The sequence below is a fragment of the Ambystoma mexicanum genome, chromosome 2q, assembly GCF_040938575.1.
Source record: "Ambystoma mexicanum isolate Mex_15411 chromosome 2q, UKY_AmexF1_1, whole genome shotgun sequence".
NCBI lineage: Eukaryota > Metazoa > Chordata > Amphibia > Caudata > Ambystomatidae > Ambystoma > Ambystoma mexicanum.
Window position 1 is genome coordinate 56505459 of NC_090924.1, and position 22443 is coordinate 56527901.

At 51.1% G+C, this 22443-nt stretch overlaps 1 protein-coding gene and 1 non-coding gene across 2 annotated transcripts in view; one reads left to right on the forward strand and one right to left on the reverse strand.

The window, feature by feature from the left end:
* Nucleotides 1-22443, forward strand: part of PTX4 (pentraxin 4) — a 147443-nt gene that overhangs the window by 35407 nt on the left and 89593 nt on the right. The gene's annotated exons all lie outside the window — the stretch shown is intronic.
* LOC138570496 (U6 spliceosomal RNA) lies at nt 7667-7773 on the reverse strand. Its single transcript, XR_011303539.1, has one exon. It is a non-coding gene; the product is annotated as a U6 spliceosomal RNA (small nuclear RNA).

A 22443-nucleotide genomic window follows, 5' to 3' on the forward strand; every position in this document is an offset into this window, starting at 1 on the left:
TACTCCTAAGAGGTGTCCTAAAGTCCATAGCCTTTTCTAACTGTCTCTCTCCGGGACTTCCTAGGGGTTCCTGTTCTTAGAACCCCTCAAACTCCCTGTAATTTGGTCAGTTTACCAGCCTCTCATCTCATACCCTTTCAAATGTTTCTCCTTTTCTTCACTGTCCCTTTTCATTTATCTTCACACCCTCCTTCTGTGACTTTCTGATCTACCATTCTCTCCTGTCTCTACTTCCTCTCTCTATACCTTTCTCTCTGTCCCCAGATCTCTCCACACTTGGTGTTCTAGAAGCAGTGCGTGGTAAGGTGGATTGATCCACAGATACAGCAGGAGCCTTGTTCTAGAAAAATTCAAGCTGTTGGAACAGGACACAGGTACATAAGGGACACATCCACCGCCCGCTCTCTCTCTAGCTAGCCTCTCTCCAACTGCCACTCCAGGAACACACAGCAGAGAACTCTCACACAACATTCTACCTAGGAACACTCATACCATCACATACATACACAGCAAAGCAGATGGGAAAAGGGTCAAGACCCCCCCTTTTAGCGAAACAGGAAAATGAGCACATTAAGAGACATTACACAAAAGCCCCCAGCACTACAGTAACCGTACATCTTTCTGAGATAACTTTCCCATTTCATAATTTCAGATCTTGAGTCCCAAACTCCACCCTGCATCCAAAACCCAACAACAGCCCTCGCCTGAAAACCAAGCATACGCCCACCTGACAGCAGGACAACACCACTCACACCCTGTCACCCCTCAAAATACACGAAATACAATGAGAGTCTGTCGTGGTCCCAAGTCCCCCATAGACCAGACCACGTAACAGTGGTGAACCCACATCACACACAGGGTGAGAACAATGGGTCTCCTCCTGCTGAGGGAGACTTTTCTCCGAGAGAGCAGCCTGTGGATAGCATACAGACACCACCAGGCTAGGCGCTCAAGCGAAAAGGCAGAAGAACGCACACAACCAGCTGTGAAGGAAACATAACCAAACGTGCTGCAAGCCTGTACACCTCCATTACCCACAAAGGTCCCTTGTCGTACCTGAATGAGGTGGGTGAAGAATGTTGAACCTATACCATAAGGGTTCTCTTGCTCTGCGACAGGAAGTCCATATACCAGGTGAAGCCCCTGTTTTTTCTTTCCCCTAACCCGGATGAACACAGTATTAAAGAAATACTCAGAGCCAGGGACGGACCTCACTGGCAGCACCCCACCATCTCAGACCAGCTGCTCTGGTGAGGCACCTGCAAATTAAAGGGATGTTAATTCAGGAGATGGGCCACAATGCTGAGTTCCAGATCTTAATAAGGCACAGTACACCGGAGGGGAGTTGCCCTCACAGGCTTTTATATAAAATAAAATGCAACGGTTAAGCATAACTGATTCCTTCAAGCCAACCGCTGCCCCAATCCATATTCCCGTTCGAATGTTTGATGATGCATTAATATAGGTAAGTATACCCATTGCTCAAACCCCTATATATATTAACCGTAAGCAGGTTATCACTAAATTCACCATAGAAATCACTTCTATTACATCTTCCCACATTCCACATATACTTTATCACCCAACACTTTGAACACCCTAGGCAACTGCAGTCTTCTTAAGCTACAGTCCTCATTGGTCAGTCATTACCCAAAGTCAGTAAATTGCAGTACCTTGTGTTGGAGCCGTCCCTATCTTCCTGCAATCATGCACTGAAACCCCCGCTCTGCCGCGGTTGGCTGTCACGGGGCATTTGTGGCATCCTCCTAGGGCTTTGGAAGCCCTTATTCTCCTCTTAGGGCTTTGGGGGCCCTTATTCTCCTTTATTTCCCCTGTGGCAGTTTGTATTCAGTTGGGGCTCTAGCAGCCCTAAATAGTCATATGAGCCCTGCTAGCATGTGCAGGGGTTAACTTTCCTTCGTTGCAGGTTTTTTTTCCCAGGTGGGGAAAGTCCTTGGGAAGAGTCAGCGTTCACTAGCATACATCCTTGCTGAGCCCCGGCCACATAAGATGTTGCGGCTGGGGCTCCGGGTAAGTTATTCTCTCTCCCGCTCTCCCTGTCTGGCCCCGGGTAGAGTGGGTAATGTGCTGGCCCCCGGCGGGGCTGGCGATCGCGTTAATGCCGCCGGGGTCTTCTTTTCTTCACTGCCCACCCCGCCGGACCACGAAGCGGGTGGGCTCCCTCTAGCACGGCCACGCTCTTAACCTGCCCAGAACTTCTGCTACCTTTGGGCTGCCCAGACTGGCCCCTGGGCAGCTTGTAGCTATCAGGCCACGCCCCAGCTCGGGTCACGGCGAACACACGACCATCGCCGGGGTGTTATTTTCACCCGAGCCGCATAGCACATAGGCTGAGTAGTGTGGGTTCCCCCCCTGCTCTTTACCCTGTTATACTGTGCCCTGCCCCATGAATGATAACGCGACAGCTCTGTTTGCGTGGAAAAATTAAAATGGCCCTAGGCCTTTATTATATACAAACAAATGGCACTGTACACTGGTTATGACAGCTGTACAGTAATTAACACTTTTTTGGGCACCTAGTGTCCAGGGGTTGGGATGCCCCCCTTCCTTTAGCCTCCCTTTCGATGTCCTGTGGCATCCTTTCCTGGACACGTGCCGCCGCCTACGACTTTTTCTTCTACCGTGTACCGTGAAAGAGTACTCGGCGTTCCTGTTCCGGTTTTCCTCTTTCCTTTCTTGTAGGGCGGGTTGGGTGGAAAACGAATCCTTTACCGCCTTAACCAGGCCCTGGGAGCTTACCCGAGTGAGGTGAGCTCCTAACCTGGTTGTGTCTTGTTCCTGCTTCTCTGGGGTATTTGTACCCCTTCCACCTTTTGTTGTGCTGATTTTATGCCGCCGGTGCTCCTTCCTGTCCTCCCACCCCCCTGTTACTTTTCCCACCTTGCTTCTGTCTACTTGTGTTCCTTTGGGTCCCGCCGCGGGTGGGGGCGCCGCTCTGGCTGCCCCTCCCTTTTTCTTTTCCCGCCTGTTGGGATCCCCCCACCCTGCGCCTAACCCCCCAGGCCCTCCATCGTGCCGCACTTCGTGCAGCACGGGGCCTGGGGCATAGGCTGAGTAGTGTGGGTTCCCCCCCTGCTCTTTACCCTGTTATACTGTGCCCTGCCCCATGAATGATAACGCGACAGCTCTGTTTGCGTGGAAAAATTAAAATGGCCCTAGGCCTTTATTATATACAAACAAATGGCACTGTACACTGGTTATGACAGCTGTACAGTAATTAACACTTTTTTGGGCACCTCGTGTCCAGGGGTTGGGATGCCCCCCTTCCTTTAGCCTCCCTTTCGATGTCCTGTGGCATCCTTTCCTGGACACGTGCCGCCGCCTACGACTTTTTCTTCTACCGTGTACCGTGAAAGAGTACTCGGCGTTCCTGTTCCGGTTTTCCTCTTTCCTTTCTTGTAGGGCGGGTTGGGTGGAAAACGAATCCTTTACCGCCTTAACCAGGCCCTGGGAGCTTACCCGAGTGAGGTGAGCTCCTAACCTGGTTGTGTCTTGTTCCTGCTTCTCTGGGGTATTTGTACCCCTTCCACCTTTTGTTGTGCTGATTTTATGCCGCCGGTGCTCCTTCCTGTCCTCCCACCCCCCTGTTACTTTTCCCACCTTGCTTCTGTCTACTTGTGTTCCTTTGGGTCCCGCCGCGGGTGGGGGCGCCGCTCTGGCTGCCCCTCCCTTTTTCTTTTCCCGCCTGTTGGGATCCCCCCACCCTGCGCCTAACCCCCCAGGCCCTCCATCGTGCCGCACTTCGTGCAGCACGGGGCCTGGGGCATAGGCTGAGTAGTGTGGGTTCCCCCCCTGCTCTTTACCCTGTTATACTGTGCCCTGCCCCATGAATGATAACGCGACAGCTCTGTTTGCGTGGAAAAATTAAAATGGCCCTAGGCCTTTATTATATACAAACAAATGGCACTGTACACTGGTTATGACAGCTGTACAGTAATTAACACTTTTTTGGGCACCTCGTGTCCAGGGGTTGGGATGCCCCCCTTCCTTTAGCCTCCCTTTCGATGTCCTGTGGCATCCTTTCCTGGACACGTGCCGCCGCCTACGACTTTTTCTTCTACCGTGTACCGTGAAAGAGTACTCGGCGTTCCTGTTCCGGTTTTCCTCTTTCCTTTCTTGTAGGGCGGGTTGGGTGGAAAACGAATCCTTTACCGCCTTAACCAGGCCCTGGAAGCTTACCCGAGTGAGGTGAGCTCCTAACCTGGTTGTGTCTTGTTCCTGCTTCTCTGGGGTATTTGTACCCCTTCCACCTTTTATTGTGCTGATTTTATGCCGCCGGTGCTCCTTCCTGTCCTCCCACCCCCCTGTTACTTTTCCCACCTTGCTTCTGTCTACTTGTGTTCCTTTGGGTCCCGCCGCGGGTGGGGGCGCCGCTCTGGCTGCCCCTCCCTTTTTCTTTTCCCGCCTGTTGGGATCCCCCCACCCTGCGCCTAACCCCCCAGGCCCTCCATCGTGCCGCACTTCGTGCAGCACGGGGCCTGGGGCATAGGCTGAGTAGTGTGGGTTCCCCCCCTGCTCTTTACCCTGTTATACTGTGCCCTGCCCCATGAATGATAACGCGACAGCTCTGTTTGCGTGGAAAAATTAAAATGGCCGTAGGCCTTTATTATATACAAACAAATGGCACTGTACACTGGTTATGACAGCTGTACAGTAATTAACACTTTTTTGGGCACCTCGTGTCCAGGGGTTGGGATGCCCCCCTTCCTTTAGCCTCCCTTTCGATGTCCTGTGGCATCCTTTCCTGGACACGTGCCGCCACACCTGAGGGGTTGCTTGTCTAAACCGCTCAGGTCCCCCCAAAACAGTGATCTTGCCCAGCCCCTCATTGTATTCCTTATCCGTGTGCTATCTGTTGGGTCCGTCACCCCGGCCACCTTTGTGGTATATGCGCCGCAGACAAATGTGCTGCTGCCCATCTTTTCCTTTTACCCTGGGCCAACGCTTTTTTAACAGCAATCGCCCCTGTTGGCCATTGACATTTTACCTACGTCTTGTCCTGTTTCCGCTATCACCCCTTTACCTGCTTTTTGTACTGCTTACCCGTTTTGTACGTTCCTGTCCTGATTCTCCTTGGCTCGCCCTGGTTCCTTTGGTTTTACCTATTTCTCGGACCTCTTTGTTGCTATTTCTGCTTCTCCTCCCGTGGCACCCATGCCTTTTCGGGTGTGGGTGTTAATTTCTTGCCATACACCTGGCCATCTTTACCTTTTCCAGCCAAACCTATGGCTAACCTGTTCCTTATTTCCTGTGCTCATTCGTGGAACCCATGCCTTTCCCGGTATGGGCGTTATTTTCCTGCCAACCCGTGGCCATATTTTCCTTTTCCAGTCGGCCTTGTGGCTGACCTTTTCATTATTTCCGATGTTTCTCTGGGGAACCCATTCCTTTCCCGGTATGGGCGTTATTTTCCTGCCAACCCGTGGCCATATTTTCTTTTTCCAGTCGGCCTTGTGGCTGACCTTTTCATTATTTCCGATGTTTCTCCGGGGAACCCATTCCTTTCCTGGTATGGGCGTTATTTTCCTGCCAACCCGTGGCCATATTTTCTTTTTCCAGTCGGCCTTGTGGCTGACCTTTTCATTATTTCCGATGTTTCTCCGGGGAACCCATTCCTTTCCCAGTATGGGCGTTATTTTCCTGCCATACATGTGGCCATCTTTTTCCTTTTTCCAGTCAGCCTTATTGGCTAACCTCTTAATTATTTCCGGAGCTTTATTCGTGGAACCCATGCCTTTTCCCGGTGTGGGTGTTATTTTCCTGCCCTCTACGTGGCCATATTCTCCTTTTCCCGATGCTTTATTCGTGTAAGCTTAATGGACACTTTGGCATTTCCCCTTTCCTGCCCTTCCTCTTGTGCTCCATGCTCCCAGCTATGCTTTTCACGCTATCTCCCCTGCCACCCCTTTTGCACCGTTGGTGGTCTGTTACTTTGCTACTCTGCCGTCCTCTTTGTTTCCCCTATTGACTGCCCCACCGGTTCTGTTCCCCTGACCTCAAATGATTCCTTGTCGTTATTATCATGTCCTGATGTTTGTACCTGTCTTTGCTTCTATCATTATTTTCCCATCATGCCCAAATGCTTTGTCGCCTTTAAGACTTTCTGTTGGTATGTTACAAGTGACACCCCGTCATCTGTGTATTACTGCAATATAACAATGTACCATCTTTGGAAATCCGCCCTCCCCTTATAACAAGGGTCCTTGCTACTGGTGCCCTTTTAATGATCCCTTCTCATCCTCCTACATGTCCTCTACCTTACAGTCAGGTAGACTGGTCAGGTAACACCCGTTCCCTGGTAACTCGACCCTGGCGTACTTCCTTGTGCCACCCTCTGTCGTATGGGAAACCCGTTGCCCACTGGTCCAGGCCCCCCTTTTCTGTTCGTTATTGCTCACTACTCCCTTCCTATCCACTCATGCCTTTAAATGGCCCCCCTCTTTACCTTTGCTACTTTTCGTCTCTGAAGACGTTACCCCTTGCCTCTTGCTTCTTAACCTTCCCTCCACGGGTTCTGGGCGACTTACCCTGAGCCGTGCTGCATGCTTTTAACCTTTTTACCAATTTTCCCCCAACTCTGTTCTCTCTTTTCACCGTATCTTTCCTTTGCCTCCTCAACGGCGCCTCCGGCTGCTCCTGTGCCCCTCTTGGGTCTTCTCTCGGCCTCCTTTGGCCTTGTGGTATTCCTCCTTGCTGCTGCTGGACTCCCTTAGCAGCAAAGGCGACCTTGCCCTTGCCTTTTCATCCTTCTTCATTACATCCAGCACCCATTGTGCTCCATGCTCCAAGGCTCTGGGCGACTTACCCTGAGCCGTGCTGCATGCCTTTCACCTTTTTAGCATTTTTTCCCCAACTCTGTTATCCCTTTTCACCGTATCTTTCCTTTGCCTCCTCTACGGTGCCTCCGGCTGCTCCTGTGCCCCTCTTGGGTCTTCTCTCGACCTCCTTTGGCCTTGTGGTATTCCTCTTCGCTGCAGCTGGCCTCCTCTAGCAGCAAAGGCGACCTTGCCCTTGCCTTTTCATCCTTATTCATTACATCAAGCACCCATTGTGCTCCATGCTCCCCGGTTCTGGGCGACTTACCCTGAGCCGTGCTGCATGCCTTTAACCTTTTCACCATTTATTCCCCAACTCTGTTATCCCTTTTAACAATACTTTTCCTTTGACTCCTCAACGGCGCCTCCGGCTGCTCCTGTGCCCCTCTTGGGTCTAGCATGTTCTTCTCTGGCTTCTGCGACTCTTCCGCCACTTCTCTTGCCCTCTTCTGTCCTTGGGGTACCGCGGCTTCCTCGTCGCTGTCCGTGGAATCCTCTAGCAGCAGGGGCGACATTGTCCTAGCCCTTTCTTCCTTTTGCATCACATCCAACACCCATTTGGCCCCATGGTCTTTTTCTGCCTTTTTGGCCCATGCGATAATAATTGTGATTTGGCACTTGTGTGGGGGGGCTGGGTTTGGCCCAGCCAGGATTCGAGCCTACGTTGGCAGCCGCTGCGACAAGCATTCTGCTCGCTGTGCCACTTGACCGGCTGCTGAATTCTTGCGCTCTTCTTGTTCTTTCTTCCGTCATTCCCGACTAATTTGGCACGTACTGCCCCTTTAATGCTTACTGCTGACTGTATTTACTGATTGTGCCACGGGTGCTTTTAAAATATGGAACGCTTCACGAATTTGTGTGTCATCCTTGCGCAGGGGCCATGCTAATCTTCTCGGCATGCCTTTCCTTTCTTCAGGTGCTTAATTGTCTCCTGGGCGGACGCTGCCCTAACCAGCTTGATCTCCTTAATGCGGGCTTCCCCAGCAAACCCCATACTGATTGTCGGATCCACCGTGCCTGATGCGGCCCGTGATATCACCCTCGGCACAGAAAGGAGAGAAGTCCCCATGCACACACAGGGAAAACAGGGGCAGCCTCATCAACTCGGTCCCTAATATTTACCTCCCTTCGTTAACTTTCCTTATTTTACTACATGCGCATGGCTACCAATAACCCCTTGACTCCCACTTACGGCCAGAGGGCGCTACCACTCCCATCCTTACTCCTAAGCACTCCAGGAGCCCCTTTCCCACGACAGTTTTAAATAATTGCTAGCCACTGGTGCGCCCATGGTGCCGTGGTCGCAAAAGGGGGGGCCTGCCATCCAAGCAACATTTCCATCAAATTACCTGTATAGCGGTCATGAACTGCCGTGGCCGCAAGAGGGGCATGCCATCACAGCAACTGTGTCATCAACTGTATGCATATCGTTGCGCCACGTGCGACACCATTCTTAAAACTCCCCTACCCCCCCAGGCCCTCCATCGTGCCGTACTTTGTACTGCACGGGGCCTGGGGCATTGTTAGTTGGCTCCCACTCGGAGCTGTGAACTGACCTGACGCTGGCCCCCCCCACCCCCCATGCTCCTGGTCTGCTCCGTGTCGTCCTGCTTCCAATGTGTGCACTGAACGCCCCCTCGCTGTCAATTCCGTGACTGGCCTGTTTTACGTTCTCGTGGCAGCATTCGATCCTTGCCAGCTGCTGCCTCCGTGCGAAGCTGAGGGTAAAACGGACTGGTGGGTCTGCTTTGCCTGCCCTTGCCTCCGGTGGACGCTGCGGGTTGTCCGTGTGCCTTTTTCCTGCACACCGTCTTTACTGCAATGACAAACTGTGGCAAGGCTGGAGGGGTTGGGACGATGTCCGTCCCTTCTGTTTGTCCTCTACGTCAGGCGCGCTGTTCAAATTGTGGGGCCTGCGGTATTTCTCCTCCTGAGATTCCTCTGCTGACGGTGGCGGGCAATGTGCTGCGGCCGGGAGGGCTGCGCCGAACTCGGCCCTGGTTGGTTCTTGGGTAATTGGTGCTGGTGGCTCGCCACAAGCCAAGCCGTCGCTCGCGGAACTCTATTCTTTTTCTGGCCACTCGGCCGACGCGACAACTTGTGAAGCACCCGATCACTGCTGCCAGTATCTCGCTGCAGCCCGTTTTCCCTGTCCCGAAGCCCCAAAGCATTCCCAGCGCATGCTCCAACTGCTGTACCGGCTCCTTACCGACCGCCCTTTCATGGCTGCTGCGAAGTTCCCCCTCGCTGGAACCCGCGCCACAACTGGAAAACTTCTTCTTCTCGGTCGGAAACACTGCACGGCCTCCCTGTTCAGCCCAACTGGAAAAAACCCTCTTCCTGGTCATGGACTGCACCGCATTTCCGCCACTGAAAACCATCCTCGTCAGTCAGGAACTGCAGCAAACGAAACCTGAAACAAAATCCACGATCCGGTGCCTGCTGCCCGCGTAGCTTCCTGGTTGCCTGCTTCTCCCGCTTCCTTCACCGCCTCCGCAGCCTGGTTCCCGACGGTGTCTGTTGTGGCGGTCTTCTTTCTTCTGCACGCAGCTCCGGCCTTCGGGCCTGCCGCTGCTGAACCCGCCTTTCGCCAGCCGTGATCCCGCTCTTCTCCGTTGGGCTATGCTGCCACCGCGAGGTGGTTCTCCCTTCTTCTGCACGCCGCTCCCGGCTCACGGGTCCACTGCTGTTGTCCCCGCTTCTCTCCAGCCGGGGTCTCGCTCTTCTCCGTTGGGCTACGCTGACACCGCGATGTGGTTCTTCCTTTTTATGCACGCAGCTCCAGGCTCACGGGCCTCTGCTGCTGTCCCCGTTTCTCTCCAGCCGGGGTCCCGCTCTTCGCTGCTGAATCCTCCGTTGCCACCTGGGGTCTTCCTTTTTCTTCGCCGCAACCGTTCTTTGCGTTCCTCCCGCCACTTAAGCCCGCAGAGGCGAAAACGACCTGGGAAAAACACTCAATCCGCTTAAGCCCGCAGAGGCAAAAACGACCTGGGAAAAACACTCAATCCGCTTAAGCCCGCAGAGGCAAAAACGAGATCAAAACGAAAACGAATCCAAAACGAATCCTTTACCGCCTTAACCAGGCCCTGGGAGCTTACCCGAGTGAGGTGAGCTCCTAACCTGGTTGTGTCTTGTTCCTGCTTCTCTGGGGTATTTGTACCCCTTCCACCTTTTGTTGTGCTGATTTTATGCCGCCGGTGCTCCTTCCTGTCCTCCCACCCCCCTGTTACTTTTCCCACCTTGCTTCTGTCTACTTGTGTTCCTTTGGGTCCCGCCGCGGGTGGGGGCGCCGCTCTGGCTGCCCCTCCCTTTTTCTTTTCCCGCCTGTTGGGATCCCCCCACCCTGCGCCTAACCCCCCAGGCCCTCCATCGTGCCGCACTTCGTGCAGCACGGGGCCTGGGGCACACGCGTCTGGGATTTTCTCTTTTTCTGGCCCACCTGGGTTGTCCACTGGGCAGGCCACTGCCTCCCAGGCCACGCTCTCGCTAGGGGACCACCCAGCACACGCGGCCTCGGGCGTGGGCGTTTTCATTCATCCAGGCCGCACCACACACGGGCTGTTTTTTCATGCCAGGCTGCAGCTGACATACGCAGCCCTTCTCAGCAGTTTCAGGAGAACCTAGGGACTGCTCGAGGCTGCAGCCCCCCAGGAAACAGTTACCTTCTTTTCAACCTTTTTCCCGCAGCTCTTCAACTTCTTTTGCTTTACCGTAAAGCTCCTTCTTCCAACTGCCCCTTTTCAACTGTCCTCTCTTCAGGCAAGTCTGGTTCACATCCCTGGCAGAGGAGACCTGCCCATTGTCCCTTAGCCCCAAGGTTCCATGTGTCCCCCATGTTGAGGAACATGGTACAGTCAGGTACGTAAGTCAATGTCAAACACATATACATTTAATAAAAGCTGTTAAACCCCTTCTTGTGTCTTGTCTTTATTTACACACCTATCCATATGCTTCCCATAACCCCTTATCTTTTAGAACTCCTTTGGTGCCAGGGGTTACATGGGCAACCTGCCAGCCTCTAGCTGACAGCGGACGCACAATGCAGGAAGTCCATGAGCTAACCCGAATGGAACGAGGCTGCAGTCTAACAGTGTCCAGGATACGCAAGGACCTAAGTAATCCTGGACGGAAGGAGGGAGCGACTAAAGACAATAGACCTGCATAGAAGATAATCCAATTTTAGGATGAGGGGAAGGAACCAATGGGAGTCCAGTAGACAGTCTGTGATCTAAAACCAGGGAAGCAATCCAGCAATAGCAGACCCAGTAGGAAATCCAGAAGACAGGCCAAGCTCAGTTAAACATATAGGCAGTCCAAAGTACCAGCAAAACACAACGCAGGGCGCAGACAGTCACAAGTGCAGTACGCTGAAAACGTAGGTCAGCAACCGGGTAATAAGGCAGCAAAAACGTAGGAATGAACAAAGAAACGAAGCAGAGCAGATGGGTGAAGGTACAATATAAGACAGTGGTATACATGGCGAAAACAAATGAAACCCCTGTAATCAGGCACAGGGGCAATGTTAATCCAGAAATGCTGTGAAGCAAACATGGGTCTGCACTACTACTGTGTTGCACGGGAGAGAATACTGTCCTGATTGGATAATGGGATGGTTATGATCATGACAGGCAACGTGTCCCCAGCTGTTCAGTGCGTAACTATTCTGGCTCCGGCTCCTGTAGGTCTGGCCCATTCATTAGGGTGCTCACCAGGAGTCCTTTTATTGACTGGTAACTAAAAGTGCAGCTCTGTATTCCTTAAATTTTAAATTCTCCTTGTCACAGCTGTACCTTCAGCCAGGCCTGGCTATTTTATCAATATCCCTTCTTAACAGGCTATGGGTCAATGGTCATATTTATAATGGGATGAGTGAAAATACAGTTCCCCACTGGCATGCACTGTGGCCTAAAGATCTAGGACTGACTGAAGGTGTTGCACGTGGCATAGTGCTACTTAGCAGCAGTGTCTTTCTTTATAACCTCCTTATTCAAGATTTACATCTGGACCTACCCAAGTATTGAACCCCCAGACTTACCTCTGAATATAGATTGAGGATCAGGGTTTTAACTCACGAGGACATTCTGGCTCTATTATCCTCAATGCGGAGGAGGCAACACAAGGGGTTTGTGTAGGGTTCAATGACTGATGCCATGAGTCAGGTAAGAGAAGTGCCAAGTCATTTATTGAGTGAACGCAGAGAGTAGTAGGTACCATAAACACCGGCAACCGAGCTCCCTCACCCTAACGACGAGCTGTTCCAGAACACGTTAGAGTTCTGGAATACAAGTAAAACATAACCCACTTTCCCCATCACAGAGGAACAGAAAACAAAATAAGGGGAGCAAGGAAATAAAGGGAACAACAACCAGAAAGAGAAAGGAATTGATTTGTAAAAGAAATATGAATCACACACAAAATCCTTGAGTTTGAGGGTGAACTTTTTAGTTCTCTCACTAACCCGACACCCAACAAAGGTTCCTTCTCCCAACCTACCTCACTCACCACTCTTCCACCATCACCCTCACAGACCACAACTCTGTTGTCAGACTCCCTGGAAAGAATTGACTTCTCCTTGCATAAGGCCAACCTGCCGTTAGACCATACTTCTCCATCCACCACCACAACATTTCTCCTTACTGCTGCAATTCCTTTGGGTCCCAAACATTTGATCTCTAACATTTGAGCCCATATCTGGGATTCTTGATCAAAACCCAATTTCCAACAAGACACCCATGCTCTTTAACAGTGACATTTTCATCAAACACACTTTTATAGTGACATTGTGCTTCTTCCACCATCTTCATCACCTATTCACGATCCGCATTCACAGTGCATGCCAACCCCATCCATCCTGGAGACAATGTCCTGCCTGGTTGGCGTCCTTTCAACAGGACAAAAGGGGACACTTTGGTAACTGAATGAGGTGTGGTGCAGTAACTCCATCCATTTGATTCAAAACCATACTCCATAACAACCCCAAACCCATTGTCAACTGAATGCCGCCCTTAAGGAATCTATTGACATGCTCCACCACACCATTTGCCCTAGTGTGTTACAAGGCCATGCGTGTGTGCTTAATTCCAAACTGTAGCAGAAATATCTTCATGACTTCCTAGCAAAACGGAATGCCATTATCAGTCACTATTTCTGTAGGAAATCCCTCAACATAAAAAAAATGTCCTAAAAAAATAACACTAGCTCTGCAGTAGTTGCCTCCCTCACCACCTTCCACTCCATCCATTTAGAATGGTAATCCACCATGACAAAAATGAACTTGAACTCTTCACCCAAGCCTTGATGGGATGGGTTCCATTATATCCACTGCCACCTTTTGCCAAGGCTCCCTGGGCACCCGCACCAGGAGAAGTGGCATCTCACGCACTACTTTACTCTTGTCACTTGACAACCACTCCTTGCAATTGCTGATCTGATTTCTTTTCTACACCACTATCCATTGCTGACCACCATTAACTCTGCCTCAGCATACTCATTGGAGCCACAATGCCCTAGATGGGCAATTTCTATCAGCTTCCGTCTGATGCCCTCACAGGGAATCACTTTGTAACCCCTCCTGTGTTTTCCTCCAACTAGCGCCAGCTCATTCTTCACTTCATAAAATCGTTCAAATTTTCTTTCAACATTGTTCCTGCTGGGCCATCCTACCACTATCCACTCTGCCACTTTGCTAAATACCACATCATCTCTCTCCACTACTCGCCATTCCTCTTCACTCACAGCACCTTGCTCAATGCTGCCAACAATCATTTCTTCTTCCTTATCTTCCACTTTGTCTCCATTGTCACCACACTCCAATGGAAGGCAAAAAAGACAATCTGCAACCACATTCTCCTTCCCAGGCATATAGCAAACCTGAAAGTCATAGTTCTGTAGCCGTAATATCCATTTAGACACCCTGGGCGAGCCTTTAGACTGATTGCCACAAGCTAACATTTGCACCAGAGGTTTGTGATCAGCTGTCACAATAAACCGTTGGCCCCACAGGAAGAGTTTAAAATGCATAATGGCCCAAAACACAAAGCTTCTCTTTCAAACACGGAGTAATTTTTCTCAGCACCTCTTAGTGGCCTAGACCCAAAAGCTACCACATGTTCCTCCTTCCCACTGTCTTGTTGAGACAATGATGCTCCCAGACCCAATAAAATGGCATTCACGGTCAGCAATGTTTTCCACCCACTCACAAACCCTGCATCAGAAATCCCCTTCTTTATCTCTTGAAAAGCCTTCATACATTCATCTGACCACATAAACGTAACACCCCTTTCTTGAGTAATGCTCTCAAGGGAGCTGAGATGAGAGCTGTACACATTTGTGATAAAAATATGCCATGCCCATAAATTATCTCAACTGATCTTTATCTTCTGGTGCCAGGGCTTTACTGATTGCTTCTACCAGAATGTATTTCAGAGATATTCCCTGAGCTGAAATCTTGGGCCCAAGATACTCTACCTCACGCACACCAATCTTACATTTGCTGTGCTGCACTGTTAAACTAGCCACACACAATCTCTCCAGTACACTTATCAACACTTTTGTCACGATCATAGGCCCTGGCCTTGGGAATTGGGGTCTCTGACCCTCGCCACAGTGTTCCTGCAAGGCCCCAAGGGCCCAATCATGCCCCGCTCTGCGGTCGTGGATTCAGTCCTGGTGCCTTTGGCGCCAGGCTCATATGGCAGGTGGAGTTTCCATGGGGAATGGACCAACATGGCTGCCCCCACAAGGTTCAGCGTGGAACTGAACCATGCAGTCTAGCATCTAGGGCGTGGTCCGCCCTGAAGGCACCTGGGATACCTGCAGGCTATTTAAGCCACGCCCGTGCTGAGGCACGTGCTTCGCGTTGTTCTGCACTCGCAGCGTGAATTTCACCGAGACCTGCTCGCACCATCCCTGGCCTGCATCTACAAGGGGAGAAGAAGAAGAACACCATTACTCCTCCTTACTTGTTCAGCAACCAGCTCTTCAATCACTCCAGAGTCTTCCCTGGAGCTCGTCCTCACCAGCAAGCAACATCCAAGGGAGAAGAAAAAAGAAGAGGACAATTTAGTAAGCGTTTGTCTTCTGATTCCAACACCTTTCAGACTCAGGCTTACCTACCAAAGCCCTCCTGGAATTCGACAATGGTCCGGACATCTTCCACCCTACGTTCCACTTCTATCTGGCCGCATTGCTTCCAGGAACTTCTCGGCGACCTGCAAGGAAGAATAGTACAGGTTAGCCCGATTCAAAAGACGCTAATAGCGTCGCGCTCCGTGCATTCTCTTACCTTGTCAAGCACCACCCCCTCCATCAGCTCGACGTCTCCATCATCCCTTCTGCACCTACGAGAGAAGGAGGAGGATAACAGGGCAACTACTATTACGGACACACACTCTGTAAGAACAAAAGACTTACCTCAAGAGCGGAATCACAGCAGGACTGGACTCCCGGGCCCACACCAGTGAAGTAACTTGGCTGTAGGGTGCCCAATCGTGACGCACCCCTGCACAGAACAGCAGGACGGAGAGGGCACCTTATCGAAATACAAGGTGAGGAAGGCTCTAAGGGGGTTGCTAGGGGGGCACTTGGGAGACAGGCCCCAAGAGAAGGTGATTGTGGCTAAAACAGAACTCCTTTCTTCCATAATAGATCCACGGCAGTGCGAGTCACAGGGGGAGGTGAATCCAACTCAGAAGCGATCCAGCCAAGTCGGGTGGCGTCCCTGTGGATACAAGGTGAGCGTTACAGAACACGAAGCCCAAACATTATAATCCACCCGGGCGCCTAGTCTGGAAACCTCGTAAACCGACCAGTTGGCTCAGTTGTTGGGGCAGTTACGCTCAGAGGTACATTCAGCCCGACAAGAAACCAACGCCTTGCGGAGAGAACTAATTGTGACCAAAGAACGAACTGATGATCTCTGCAGACAACTCCTTCAATCACAGGCCGGACAAGCCCCATTGCTCGGAGTTAGCCCATCAATGCCAACCCCCACGAGTAATCCGGTGCAGATCACCCTACCTGGGGCAGTCCCACTAGCTCCACCGGAGCGTTTCTCAGGGGATCCCCAAAGATACGAGACCTTTATGAATCAGTGTCGCCTCCACTTTTTGTGCAGACCTGGGGCGTTTCCCAATGATCAGTCGCGAGTGGCCTTCGTATTGTCCTACTTGAGTGGTATTGCAGCAGACTGGTTGGTGCCGTTCATCAGCCGGGATGGTCCGCTTTTACACGATTATGGGGGCTTTCAACAGGCGCTGGAAAAACTCTTCGCGTGTCGCTCTCATGGACAGGCCTTGGACAACAAACTTTTGTCCCTCTGTCAAGTAAACCAAGATCTGTTGACATACATAGCCACCTTCGATAGGCTGGTGGTCGAAGCAGAATGGCCAGAGGACAAAAGAACCACCTTGTTCCACCGGGGCTTGTGAGGGGAGTTAAAGGATGTACTGGCCCAAGTAGTGGACCCACCCACGGACTGTGCCGAGTTAATTAATCTGGTAGTTCAACTAGACCATCGGTTGCAAGATCGGAGAACAGATCGAAGTAAACCGGATGCACGCCCCATGTTTGTGCGCCCCAAGGATCATGCTCAGCGGGAAACAGAAAGTTCGGTAGAACCAATGCAACTAGGAGGAGTTAGGCCCCCTTTAACCAAAGCAGAACGGGACAAGAGGAGAGAACAGCAGTTGTGCATGTACTGCGGAAAGGCAGGCCATTTCCTCAAGGAGTGCCCAGTAAAACCCCTAAGTAGAACCGTAGGAGCCACAGATAAGGAGAAACCAAGTGAGGAGTCGGAAAACTACCAAACCCAGCAATTGTAGGGGTCCAATTGTCGAGCGAAGAAATCCAATTACAGACCTCCCATTTTGCTTTACCTGTGATCCTGATCACCCATCAACAGCCATCAAAGATGCATTCGTTAGGAGCTTACATTGATAGCGGAGCCTTGGGGAATTAAATGGACCGGGATCTTGCAGCAAAGATGGGGCTCCCACTCTGCTCTAAGCCCACCACAGAGACTGTAACCACTGTAGATGGCACCGAAATCGCCTCCAGCCCCGTGTCCGAATGTACCACTGAACTCAACTTCTTATGTCAAGATGGTCATCGAGAATCAATCACTTTTGACCTCATCAAAGCACTGCAGTTCCGATTAATCCTAGGGATGCTGTGGCTGGTCGCACATAATCCACGGATCAACCGGCGTTCCCGAGAGTTGGTCTTCTCCCATGGCTGCACACATACCTACTATCCCAAAGGAAGGAAGAGTAAGCATGCCGGCTCATCCATTCAGGAAGGTGCAATAAGTGTCTTAGGTGTAGTTGCTACCTTACCGACTCAATACCAGGACTTTCAAGATGTGTTCCAAAAAGAACAAGCAAATACTTTGCCGTCCCACAGGCCCTATGATTGCCAGATCGATCTGATACCGTGTGCCGAATTCCTTGTGGCCGTATCCACGCACTCACTGAACCCAAGAACCAACATTTGAAAACATATCTGAAACAATATCTGGCCAACGGTTTCATCCGTCCCTCAAAGTCATCAGCAGCGTCTCCCTTATTCTTCGTGCTGAAGAAGGAAGGAGAATTGAGAACCTGCATCGACTACCGCGTATTCAACCAAGTCACTGTCAAGAATCTCTACCCCCTACCCCTGATCCTGGAATTGCTAGACCAAGTCAAAGATGCTCAAATCTACACGAAATTAGACCTTAGAGGGACCTACCATCTTGTGCACATTAAAAAAGGGGATGAGTGGAAAACGGCGTTCCCTACCAAATATGGCTTATATGAATATCAAGTGATGCCGTTTGGCCTGTGCAATGCCCCGGCCGCATTTCAATATTTCATGAACGATGTTCTGAGAGAGCTGATTGACGTCTTCGCCTTAGTCTACATAGAAGACATGCTGGTATATTCGGCTTCAAAGCAAGATCATGTTAAGCATGTACGGTCCATCCTTACGAAGCTCCGTCAACATCATCTCTACGCCAAGCTTGAGAAATGCTAATTCCACGTTACAGAAGTAGAGTTCCTGGGCTTTATCCTCAATCCAAAAGGAATACAGATGGATATGCACAAGGTTGATGCCGTCCTCAATTGGCCAGCCCCAAGTTCATTTAAGGGAGTCCAGAGCATGCTGGGTTTTGCAAACTTTTACCGCCGATTCATCCCAGGGTTCTCGCAAATAGTACACTCGATCACTTCGCTGTTAAGAAAGTGCAACAAAACATTCCAATGGACAGAAGAGGCCTAAAAAGCCTTTCAAGAACTCAAGGCGAAATTCACTACCGCTCCAATCTTACGACATCTGTGCCCAGACCTTCCATATGTGGTGGAGACAGACGCTTCCAGCATGGCGATGGGTGCTGTATTATCGCAAAGGGACCTTCACACCAGCCAGCTACATCCTGTGGCCTTCTGGTCACGTACATTCTCACCACCTGAGCTCAATTATGCCGGCACTGATAAGGAGCTGCTGGCCATAAAAGTAGCCTTCAAGGCCTGGTGACATTATCTGTTGGGTGTCAGATTCCGTATTAACAATCTGAATTTCAAACTCGTCAGTCCCACTTCCCTCCTCTGACTCCTCACCTGATGAGCTTGAGTCTGTAGAGTATTGCTGAGCCTCACGATAATGGTAACCGGCGGTATCCCAAACGCGATGGGAAGCCACAGCGGTCGCTAGTGAACAGCGGCTTCTGCGGCCCCGTCACCGCAGGCGGGTGTAACTAGGGGAAAAAGCCAAAGGCGTACAAAAAAACCCTCTTGATGGTCCAAGTAGTAGGCAGCGGAGGTGAAGTCGTAATCCGGGAAGCGCCGGGAGCTTGTGGTCCAATGAAGGAGGATAGCGGAAAGCAGCGGAGTCCGGAAGGGACCCAGAGAGCCGTAGCCGGGAAACAAGCGGAGAGGGAATGAGCGAGGAAGGGGAAAAATGGAGGAATAGTGGAGGCACGGAAAATGGGAAACGACAGGGGTCGTAATGAGCAGGGAGCTCAGTAAGAAAACACAACACAGCGTACAGCAACCAAGAGCGAGAAAACACACAGTTGCAGCGCGCCATTTGCCAGGAAGACGCAGAGTAAGTCTTCCGGCAATGGCTACGTCACAATGTAGAGAAACGTGCAAAGACTAGACCGTTACCAGAGAAAGAGAAAAAGCCTGTGTATTCTCTAATGTCCACTCCATCGGAACCGCCGCCACAATCTCCATGCGGGGGATCGCATGACATTGGGAGCCAGACACACTATCACTGTGATAACTGACCACCGAAATCTACAATACCTGAAGAGTGCAAAGGCTCAATCCTCTCGACAACTACGCTGGGCCCTTTTCTTTGCGGAGTACGACTATGTGATCACATACCGGCCAGGAGTCAGAAATGGCAAAGCTGATGCCCTTTCACGCATGGGCACCGACGAGCTGGTGTATGCACCTCCTGATCCCGTGGCCATCATTCCGGGTGACAGACTCTTAGGCATTACAACCACCATGACTCAAGCAAGTTGCTGCAAGAAGTCCGACAAGTGTTGACTCAGGAACAACTACAGGAATGGGCTTCGAGAGGAGAACACTATAGCGTTAAGGGCCAATTACCTTATTACAAGGGTCGGCTATTCCAAGAACAGGTTATCTCGGAGTATCATGACTCCCTCATGGAAGGCCACCCGGGAATTGCTAAAAGCCTGGCCAAGGTGAAACGAAGTAACTGGTGGCCAACGTGGCACAGAGACGTTATTCAATTCATCACCTCTTGTGGTATCTGTGCTCAAAATAAATAGTCAAAGCAAAGACCAGCTGGGCTCCTGCAACCACTGGACATCCCGCCGGCTCTGTGGCACACGTTGTCTCTTGACTTCATCACCGACCTACCCCTTTGTCAAGGTTATAACATCATCATAGTGATCGTAGACCTGTTCTCCAAGATGGCCCATTTCTTTCCGTTTAAAGGACTATCAAGCGCGTCCGGTCTAGCTAAAACCTTCCTTGAACACGTGGTATGGCTACATGGGTTCCCATCCGTCTTGATCTAGGATTGGGGTACCCAATTTGTGTCTAACTTCTGGAGGAAGTGTTGCTTGATGGCCCAAATAGACATTCGACTATCCACTAGCCATCACCCCCAAACGGATGGTCAAACTGAGAGGATGAACCAGACGCTCGAACAATACTTGCGCTGCATGCTTCACCAAGTGGAAGGGGATTGGAAAGATTTATTGTGGGTCACTGAGTATGCCTATAACAACTCACTACACATCAGTACCGGGCAGACTCTGTTTTTTACTGTTTATGGCAGACACCCACGCACGTCAGAACTGGACGTTCCTACGACTTTGGAAATGCCAGCCATCAAGAACCCTAATGCAACCATTTCGCAGGCTTTCACAAGAGCCATTGAACATTTGCACCAAGGTAAAGTTCGCCAGAGAAATACGCGGACCTGCATCGCGAAGAGGCCCCCGACTACCAAATAGGGGACAAGGTGTGGCTAGCATCTAAGCATGTACCTCTGAAGGGAACCCGGACATTCCGCCCACGGTCCTTAGGGCCGTTTCCCATCGAGTCCATCATGAACCCAGCCACTGTAAAGCTGACATTGCCAACCAGCATGCTGATACACCTGGTGTTTTATGTATCCCTTCTGAAACCAGTTCAGCCTGGAACTCGAGTAACTACCCGCCAGGACCTGTGATAATTCACGGAGAGCCAGAATTTGTAGTAAAGAGCATCCTAGATTCAAAGTACGTTAGAACAAAACTTTATTATCTAGTAGACTGGAAAGGATTTGGCCCGCAGGACAGCACTTGGGAGCCCACTGACAATATTCATGCCCCATGTCTGATACGATGCTTCCATCAGGAGTACCCCACCAATCCAGGACCAGACAGAAGAACCACCTTGAGAGGGGCCTTAGGGGGGAGTGCTGTCACAACCATAGCCCCTGGCCTTGGGACTCGGGGTCTCTGGCCCTCGCCACAGTGTTCCTGCAAGTGCCCAAGGGCCCAATCATGCCCCCGTCGGCGGTCCTGGAGCCAGTCCTGGCGGCTTTGGCGCCAGGCTCATATGGCAGGTGGAGTTTCCATTGGGAATGGACCAACATGGCTTCCCCCACAAGGTTCAGCGTGGAACTGCACCATGCAGTCTAGCATCTAGGGCGTGGTCCGCCCTGGAGGCACCTGGGATACCTGCAGGCTATTTAAGCCACGCCCGAGCTGAGGCACGCGCTTCGCGTTGTTCTGCACTCGCAGCGTGATGTTCACCGAGACCTGCTTGCAGCATCCCTGGCCTGCATCTACAAGGGGAAAAGAAGAAGAACACCATTACTCCTCCTTACTTGTCCAGAAACCAGCTCTTCAATAGCTCCAGAGTCTTCCCTGGAGCTCGTCCTCACCAGCAAGCAACATCCTAGGGAGAAGAAAAAAGAAGAGGACAATTTAGTAAGCGTTTGTTTTCCGATTCCAACGCCTTTTGGGCTCACGCTTACCTACCGAATCCCTCTTGGAATGCGACAATGGTCCGGGCATCTTCCACCCTACGTTCCACTTCTATCTGGCCGCATTGCTTCCAGGAACTTCTCGGGACCTGCAAGGAAGAATAGTACAGGTTAGCCCGATTCAAAACACGCTCATTGCGCCGCGCTCCGCGCATTCTCTTACCTTCTCGAGCACCGCACTCTCCATCAGCTTGACGTCTCCATCATCCCTTCTGCACCTACGAGAGAAGGAGGAGGTTAACAGGGCAACTACTATTATGGACACACACTCTTTAAGAACTAAAGACTTACCTCAAGAGCGGAGTCGCAGCAGGACTGGACTCCCGGGCCTACGCCAGTGAAGTAACTTGGTTTTAAGGTGCCCAACCGTGACGCGCCCCTGCACAGAACAGCAGGACGGAGAGCGCACCTTATCGAAATACAAGGTGAGGAAGGCTCTAAGGGATTGCTAGGGGGCACTTGGGAGGCGGGCCCGAGAGAAGGTTATTGTGGCTAAAACAGAACTCCTGTCTTCCAGAATAGATCCACGGCAGTGCAAGTCCCCGGGGGAGGTGAATCCAACTCAGAAGCGTTCCAGCCAAGTCGGGTGGCGTCCCTATGGATACAAGGTGAGCGTTACACTTTGTCATGTTGCTCGATACAAACAGCATAAATGAGAATGTCATCTTGAAAAACGATGCCATTTTTGACACCCTGCAAAACGTTCTCCATAATGCGTTGAAAGACAGCTGGTGCCGAAGCTAACCAAAAGGCATCCTGAGAAACTTAAATGTCTCTTCTGTGGTGATGAATGCTGTTACTTCCTGACATCCGTTCGACAATGGCACTTGGTGGTAAGCAGCAGAGTGGTCCATTACAGTGAACAAGCTCGATTCTCCAAGTACAGCCAGAACTTTCGATATGACCGGTAAAGGGTGTCTCTCCACTAAAATGTTCTTGTTCAGGTCTCTCAAATCAACGCACAAGAGGATCTTCCCATTGCTCTTTGCCACTAGGACCACTGGGGACAACCAATTCGTCCCATCTACGTGTTCTATCACTCCTCTTTGTAGTAGCCTATTAAGTTCTCCGTGTAATTGCTGCTTCATGTGATGAGGCACGGGCACACCTA